This window comes from Puma concolor, chromosome A3 (assembly GCF_028749965.1).
Source record: "Puma concolor isolate L17-30 chromosome A3, mPumCon1.1.hap2, whole genome shotgun sequence".
Lineage (NCBI taxonomy): Eukaryota > Metazoa > Chordata > Mammalia > Carnivora > Felidae > Puma > Puma concolor.
The window spans coordinates 126,737,864-126,747,133 of NC_141669.1; the positions used below are offsets into that span (position 1 = coordinate 126,737,864).

Here is a 9,270-nt window from a genome sequence, read left to right on the forward strand (position 1 = left end):
AAGACCTCCCTGCCCGAGAATTCGTCTGTAGGGAAGATCTTGACTTGGACTGGGTGGTTGGATCATCAAAGATAAGGGAAGAGGAGGGTAGGAAGAAGCCAGCTAATGCAGGCCTGTCATCTCTGCCGTGAAGACTCTAGGTTTTGTTCTATGTGCAGTGGGAATGTATTAGAGGCTTGTAAGCAGGGGAATAGCACTGTCTGATTTGATGTTTTTTTCAAACAAAAAGTCTCACGTATTTATACCAAACCAACCTACTGCTGCAGAGGCATAGTAACCGAGAAAAATAAAACACGTCTATTGGGGCCACCTTGGAGACTCGGTGGGTTAAGTGTCTGACTCTCGATTTCGGTTCAGGTCACTGTCTCACGGTGTGTGAGATCGAGCCCCACATCGGACTCTGCGCTGATAGTGCAGAACCTGCTTGAGATTCTCTCTCTCCCTCTCTCTCTGCCCTTCCCTCTGCCTCTCTCTCTCTCAAATGAATAAACATTACAAACCATGGCTATTGTTGGGGTAGTGATGTCCACAGAGCAACGGGACAGCAGCCCGTGACCTTCATGCAGCATGAACACAGTGCTATCTCATGGGCGATCCCTCATAGGCCCAGCCGGGTTCTCCTTCAACGCCTCCTCTTGGAGTTGAACCTGATTTTCTTACCAGTCTGCGTCCAAATCCACTGGGGAATGGGACCATTCTGCCTTTGTTTCTCCGTCGGGAATCGCTTGATCCTGAAAATCTTGTGAGGAGGCATGGAGAGGGACCGTGAACCGCAGGCACCCGAGGGCGGAGTAAAGGAGAGAGTTGACTTGAATTTTGAAGGAAGATCCCATGGGTCGCTGTGATCAGACTGTGTTGAGAATGGCTTGTGGATACAAAGACGGAGGCAGGAAGACAAAAGAGGTGTGTGTGTGTAAATAGTGAAAAGCCCGCACACGCCTAGGAAAAGAGTGATGGTTTCCTACGGCCCTAGCAACACGTCACTACTGGAGCTGGCCTTTAACTTGCCCCCTAGGTCAATGGCCACTCATCTCGCCAATCTGGCCTCTGATTTATCTCATGTAGTCATCAGAGGGCAGCCCGGTCTCTAAGATTTGGGGAAATCGCATCATTGTGGCCTTCTGTACTTCTTTCTAGTTGCTCCCTGTCTGGTGGGGGGGGCAGAAGCACGGGCAGCTGGCTGACCCCCGGCAGAGTGCGATGCCTTAGGTGAGTGGAGGCCCAGAGGAAGCGGGAGAATGTGGCGGCGTTCAGCCTGAATGGTTCGGCTCCTCGGAAGGGACCACACTGTGTTGGTACTGACCTCGAGGGCCGAGTGATGAGTAGAATTCCAGCAGAGTTGACAAAAAAGACAGTCAGGCCCATTTTACAGAAGAATGAGCTGAGGCTCCGAGAGTCCCTTTCTTGAGTTGGTAAGAACTCTGACTGCCTAGCACAGAGTCCTAAACCACTGTTTGTACTTTCTCGAGGTTTCTCATCCTGTGAAACTGGGATAACGACATCTGCCTTTCAGGGCGGTGGTGAGGGTTTGCTGACTTCATACGTTAAATAGAAGCATAGAGCCATTTTGAGAGACAGATGCTGGACACATTCCCACTCCCACTCACCGGCCTCGCAGCTTACAGTTCAAATTCGTGCCTCAGCAAAGTGACGAAGCAGTCCATGCCCCGGATCTGGGGGTGGGAGGGGCGGTGGTGTTATGACAGAGTCAAAACTAAGAGGGTAGAATCTTGGATGTCACGGTCTCAGCAGATACTATCAATGAGGATAATGATCAGCTGCTTCTTTTACATTTATTATTTTGCTTTGTCTATTCATCAACTCGGTATTTAATGCACTACGTGCCAGGCATCGTTTTATGTTAATTCTAATAATCACCATGAAACTCGGTGGTAGGAATTATTATTCCTGCTTCACAGATGATGGAACTGAGTTAGGAGAGCAAATAGAACCAGATTATAGAATACGGATCATTAATATCTTGGGCAAATGAAAGAGCCTGTTGCATCAATTTTTTTAAAAGCGTACAACAAGGGATGCCTGGCTGGCTCAGTCGGTACAGCGTGTGATTCTTGATGTGGGGTCATGAGTTCAAGCCCCACGTTGGGGGTTGAGTTTACTTTAAAAAAAAAAAGTATTCAAAAAAAATTTTTTTAACGTTTATTTATTTTTGAGACAGGGAGAGACAGCATGAACGGGGAAGGGTCAGAGAGAGAGGGAGACACAGAATCTGAAACAGGCCCCAGGCTCTGAGCTGTCAGCACAGAGCCCGACGCGGGGCTCGAACTCACGGACCGTGAGATCACGACCTGAGCCGAAGTCGGATGCCCAACTGACTGAGCCACCCAGGCACCCCCAAACAAAGTATTCAAAAAGAATACAACAGCTTTATGAATCAAAAAAGTCTGATTCTTCTTAAAATAAAAATAATAATTCTTTTATTCATTTTTATTTTAGAGAGAGTGAGAGTGGGGGAGGGGCAGAGAGGGAATCTTTTTTTTTTTTAACCTTATTTATTTTTGAGAGAGAGAGAGCGAGAGTGAGCGAGCAAGCAGGGTAGGGGCAGAGAGAGAGGGAGAGAGAGGGAGAATCCCAAGCAGGCTCTGCACTGTCAGCACAGAGCCTGATGTGGGGCTCGAACTCATGAACCATGAGATCATGACCTGAGCCGAAATCAAGAGTCGGACACCTAATGGACTGAACCATCCAGGCGCTGTGAGAGAGAATCTTAAGTAGACTCCATGCTGGGCGTGCAGCCTGACATGGGGCTCAATCCCATGACCCTGGGATCATGACCTGAGCCCAAATCAAGAGTCGGGTGCTCAACCAACTGAGCCACCCAGATGTCGCTAAAAATAATAATTCTTTTAAGGATAAAGTCTTGATAGATGGATTGAAGAGCAAAATGGATTTAGAGAGTGAAGTAGTGAACCAGAAGGCTGAGCAAAGGCATTCTCCCAGAATGCAGTGCCAAGGAATAAACAGATGGAAAGTGGGAACAAGCACGGAGGCGTGAAGGGTATTGCAAATGTCGCATTGTCTGCTTCATGTGAGTTACAGAATAAGAGAAGGAAACAGAAGAAGGAAAGTCCCTGAAGCAACGTAATAATTCAAGACTTCTTCTTAGAACTTAAGAGACACATGAGCTCTTATGTCGAGAGGATCTAGTGAATATTTACAGGAAGAATATGGAAAGACTTACACTTAAGTACACCCTCCTGAAATCTCAGGACCCTAAGGATGAAAAGGAAACGCTGAATGTTTCCGGAGTGAAACAAATGATCCAGAAGGGAATGAGGATAAGGTTGACCTTAGTCTTCCTCCTTTGCAACTTTGTGAGCAAGACAACAGCCCAATGATGTCTTCAAAATTCTCTGGTGGAATACGTGTGAGTTTAGGAGCGTTGAGGAGTGTTTACTCAGCTAATCTATCAGGCAAATGTGGGGGCATCACCGACCATTTTAAGACACCGATGGACGAAAAATGTTTACAACTCATAGTCACAGCATTCCTCCGCAGGGTCCTGTTGGCATTTGGGGTGGAACGACTCTTCATCGCATAAGCCTGATCCACACGCTCCCGACAGTGTCCTTGGTGTCCCTGTGACCACCATCCATCAAATGCCAGTGGAATTGCTCCTTAGCCACGGTGACAGTACAAAACACCCCATGTTGGGAAGGGGTGTGGTACCGGCCTCTGCTTGAGAACCCACCGGTGTAGGACTTATATTCCAACGGAGAGAAAGTGGATCCAAGAAGAAAATGTGGGATATACAAAGCACAGGCAAGCAAAAAACAAAACAAAACAAAACAGCAAAATGTCAGACTACATAAAAATCTTTACTTATAACAATTAACTAAAATCTGAGATGACAACCCAGGATGGGGAGGCATGAAGACTGGGAAGGAGGTAGGAGAGAAAAGTAAAAGATCCTCATTTTATTCGGTAGGAAGATACAGATATTAATTAATAGGCTTAACGATTCGTGTCAAAAATAAAGATAATAGGAACAGAATATATACTTTCTTAAGTTTTTTACTATTGTATTAAAAGAATTTTTTTACATTTATTTATTTTTGAGAGGCAGAGAGAGATAGAGCATGAGTGGGGGAGGGGCAGAGAGAGAAGGAGACACAGAATCTGAAGAGGCTCCAGGCTCTGAGTTATCAGCACAGAGCCCGACGCGCGGCTCGAACCCATGAACCGTGAGATAATGACCTGAGCCGAAGTCGTACGCTTAACCGACTGAGTCACCCAGGCGCCACAATTATTATTATATTTTTAATGTTTATTTATTTTGAGAGAGAGAGAGAGAGAGAGAGAGAGAGAGAGAGATGAGTGTGGGGGAGGGGCAGAGAGAGAGAGCATCCCAAGCAGGCTCTAAGATGTCAGCACAGAGCCCAATGTGGGGCTCGAACCCACCAAGTGTGAGATCATGACCTGAGCCCAAATCAAGAGTCATGTGCTTAACCAACTGAGCCATCCAAGTGCCCCTAAAGTTTATTTATTTAAGTAATCTCCGCACCCAACGTTGGGCTTGAACTCACGACCCTGAGATCCAGAACCAATGCTGTACCAACTGAACCAGCCAGGTGCCCCTATACTTTCTAAGTCATTAGAAGAAAGGGTAATGGGCAGCAAATAAATGCTATCAACTAACTGAAAAGCAGAGATGAAAAAGAAACATGAACACAGCATATATAGTAGAAAAAAAACACCAGGTAAATAAATTGGTAGAAACATACAAATCCATCAATAATATATGAAACTCACTGTGAGAGGACAGATACTCTAGAATAAAAAAAAAAAAAGTCAAACCGTATGCTGTTTTATTAGAGACAGCAAAAGCAGGGTAGCACAGAAACACTGGAAACACTGAGTGGGAAAAGTTGTCCCAGGGAAGCCGGGGAGAGGAAAGCAAGTGGACAACAACAGCATTAGGCAAAATGGATTTCACACAACAACGATCAGTGTTATTTGAAAAGACCTATCTATATATATATTTAAATTAAAAAAAAAATGTTTATTTATTTCTGAGATAGAGAGAGAGCATGAGTGGGTTAGGGGCAGAGAGAGAGGGAGACCCAGAATGCAAAGCAGGCTCCAGGCTCCGAGCTGTCAGCACAGAGCCCGACGTGGGGCTCGAACTCACAAACCGTTGAGATCGTGACCTGAGCCGAAGTCGGTCGCCCAGCCGACTGAGCCACCCAGGCGTCCCTAGACCGAAATATATATTGATAAATATCCAATCTACCAATAAGTTTAGCCCTTGTGCTTGTATGCGTCTAGTGACATAGGATTGAAATGTCAAATACTAACACTGATAGAATCCCGAGGAGAAACCACCAATCCACAGCTCGGTGGGAAACGGTTAGAAATCTGCAGAACAAGCAGTCGAAACAGTAAGTAAATCACATGGAAGATTTGAATGCCATGGTTCACGAGCTTTATCGAACACATTTATGTGGAGATACATGTTTGCCCTTTTCAAACACACATGATAACTTCACAGAAATTGTCCTTCCTTGAAATGATAGTTTTTTTCCTTTTAACCTCCCCGCCCCATCGCCCCCCGTGTCTTTTCTCTGTTCTCATATTTTTCTTTCCTGCCTTCCCGTGTTTTTATCTGTACCACCTGCTTCTCCTCCTCCTCCCAGGTAACCTTGTTAGCAGGGCGATTATATCCTTCTAACCCTCTCTTCATGCTCATGAAATCAGATGTAAATATACATGTCTGTGTAGATTTCTCTCCCGATTTCTCTCCCGATCGCTTACAGAAACGGAACCACAGTTCATGCATGTCTCTGCATCTTGCAGAGGTGGAAGATGGTAATTCCCTTGAGTCAAGAGATTCTTTTCTAGTGGTTGCATAACCTGCCATGATACAAATGTATCACACTTTATTCAGCCATTCCTCTGCCTATACTCATGGTCACTGTGGATGGGAACGTCCGTCCTCTCCACATATTCTGGTGCTTTTATTTCCCTGGCGTGGATTCTCGGGCATGGGATTGCTGGTCAAAGAATATGCGGAGTTGTTTTATTTTGATAGGTGTTGCCAGACTGCTCTCCAACAAGGTCATAGCCACTGTGATGTGGTGAGGAGGGTCCCTTCCCAGCCTCCAGTAGGTGTTACCATGCTCCCGATTTGCTAGTCTGATGTGAGTAAAGCAATGTCTCATTATTTAATGTGTATTTTCCTGACTCCCAGGGAAGCTGAATATCTTCTTGGGTTTATTCACCATTTGGGTTTGTTCTGTGAGAACTTCTGACCATTTTTATTCTGATACTGATTTGCCAAAGCTCCTTGTGGATATAGACAGGAACCCCTTATCTGCTACCTGCATTGCAGATGGCTAGAAAGATCTCACAAATGCTAGCTAGGTATAGCGTTGGACGTTTTCTTCTAAGATTTTAATCATTTTATTTTTTAGATTTACATCTTGAGTTCACTTGGAATTTGCTTTCCTTTAAATGATGTGTGAAATAGAGTTCTGATTTTATCTCTACTATCTCTGTGCTATCTAATATAGCCATGAGCCACATGAACCTTTTGGGCACTTGAAATATGACCAGTCCAACTGAAATGAAGTGTAAGTTTAAAATATACACCAATTTCCAAGTCTTAGTGTGAAAAAAGAAGAATATAAAATGTCTCATTACTAACTTTTATATTGATTATATGTTGGATTAAGTATTAAAATTAATTTCACATATTTCTTAAATATGCTTTTTTCTTTAAAGTGTATTTGTTTATTTTGAGAAAGAGAGAGAGAGAGAGGCAGAGAGAGAATCCCAAGCAGACTCCGCACTGTCAGTAGGGAGCCTGATGAGGGGCTCAAACTCATGAACCCTGAGATCGTGACCTGAGCCGAAGCGAATAGGTGCTTAACCAACTGAGCCACACAGGCGCCCCTAACTTCACATATTTATTTTTTAACTCTTTTTCATGTGGCTGCTAGAAAAAAATTAATTATCTACACAGCTTCTATTATATTTCTATCGGACAGCACTATTCCACATAATCCGTTTGCCAGAACCCTCTTTCTCTTTTTTTAAAAGTAGGCTCCATGCCCAATGTGGGGCTTGAACTCACAACCCTGAGTGGGATGCTCTACTCACTGAGCCAGCCAGGGGCCCCTCCAGGACTATTTCTTAAACATGTTTTTGTCTGTTTTACTTATTTCTGATCTGCCTCACGAGGGGTGTATCCGTTTTATTGCTTCTGGTAGACATCCGTCTTCCCACCATCTTTGGAACAACGGTCTTAGATCTGGAGAGATTCACAATCGGGAGTCCTGTCCCTCCAGGCTTGGATTGGAACTCAAGTTCCCAGCCTCTCTCATCGTTAGGATGTAGGCACTGGGCCTTTGTGGGATGACTAAGTGCGCTAGCTACGGGGGGGCGGGGGGGGGTTCAAGTTCTGCATGGAATTGTCTTTTCCGTAGGCCCAGGTGGCATAGGCAATGGGCTTTGCAGGAGGTAGTGCCCTCAGTGGTTCCAAGGTCAAGGTCCTGGCATGGGGGAGGGGCGGTGACAAGAATGGCAGTTTTTCATCAACATACAGAACAGTTGGGGGCATTACTTGACCTTGAGCCTGGCTTTTCAGCCCTCATAACAATAGCGTGAGCTGCTCATTATCTCTTTAACAAACTTGCTTGCTGCTTAATCATCAGAATCGGCTTGTATCCCTGACAACACGGAAACTTGACTGCTGATATACTGGGATTGTTTTCCTCAAAGAAAGCCATTTTGATCCCCCCACCCCTCCACGATTCCTAAAATAGCATCTTCTGTCTTCATGAATTCTCTCTTCTTAATTTTTTTTTTTCAGTTTGTTTTCTTGTTCTTTGTCTATTTCTCAAGGACCACGCTGTCTCAGCCTGGGCTCCCCAGAACGCAGAGCCCTCGGCAAAAGTTTACGTGGTAACACTTCCTGGAGGAAACCAGGCTGAGGGAGAAAGTGAGTCAGGGAGGAGGAGAGCCAGGGTGAGCCGGGGCATTGCTGAGAGTTTTGTAACTAGCATAGCTAGTTGCGTGAACTACTCCGACTTGGAACACCCCGCTGGAGGAGAAGGTGAGCAGAGTTTGTCCACCGGCTCCTTCCTATCCCTGCCCCGGGAGCCCCTGGGACCAATCCAAACAGTTCATGTCGTGGTCGGTCTCTCCCTTTTGGTCAGCACTGCCGTGGGGCTCCTTGACCTGTAGCGTCATCAATGGCAGAGGCCGCCATCAGGCTTAAGGACCAGGCAATCGCCCGCCCCCGTTCCCCGTAGAGCCCCTCCAGCTGGGAATCAAGGCGAGCGGCTGAGGGGTGAGGTGAGTGTGCAGGGTGGTTGCGGGGAGAAGGCCGGAGATCCGTGGTGGTGCATAAACCGAGTCTGGCACATTCCGGCCCTTGCACTAGTCAGATTCTCTTTCGCCCTCCTGTAACATCTGTCGCACATGTAAGAATAAGATGCCTTCGGCCAGTCCTTCAAGGGGGAAGCCTGTGGCAGCTCCTAAACAGTCTGGAAGAGGGTTCACAAGCCAACGTCCGGTGTCTGCAGTGGTAGCTCATTCCAGGGTGGTGATCCATAGTCGTCCTCTTCCTCCTCTGCCACCCGTTCCAGATTTTCCTGCCCCGTGGCCATCACTTCAACTGGCAGGTGCTACTGGCCTGCTGGGGTGACCCAGCCCTTCCTCCCTCGCCTTGCCTTTGTCTAACTGCGGTTGTTACAATCACCTGGAATGTCCGGGAAGCCCCGAGAGATGCCCCGTGATGCCCTGGGCGCCAGGCATAGGCTCAGTCCCACCGGGTAGCAGTTGGTTTAGTTCCCCGTGCAGCGGGTGGACCAGCCCCGCCAGCAGACTCATTTCATTCTTCGCTTCCTACTCCGTTTTTTTGCATGAAGACGCCAACATTGCCAGGAGGTGGTGGGAGGCGAAGCCTCCCTCCCTGCTCGTTCGTTCCTGGGGACACCACGCCCATTGGCTCAGTGCCTACGCCATATTCCGGAGGACAGCGTCCCACCCCCGACGGGCGTGGTAGCTGAGCTGATGCCTTAACTGACCTTGCACAGGCCACCCCGCCATTCTACCAGGCTAATTGCTTTGGGTGAGGGTGTACTTAAATTATGTGTGTGGGGGATGGGATTAGCAGCCTCGGCATCACCTGGGAGCTTGTTAGAAATGCAGAATCCCGGGTCCCGCCCCAGAACTACTGAATCAGAGTCTGCATTTTATTTTTTAATTTGATGTTTTTCAACGTTTATTTATTTTTGAGAGAGA

At 46.7% G+C, this 9,270-nt stretch overlaps 1 pseudogene; it reads right to left on the minus strand.

Annotated features, from left to right (window-relative positions):
* Positions 1 to 598: 598 nt before the first annotated feature.
* LOC147582768 (large ribosomal subunit protein eL39-like) lies at positions 599 to 1,352 on the minus strand (annotated as a pseudogene).
* Between the last annotated feature and the right edge of the window lie 7,918 nt (positions 1,353 to 9,270).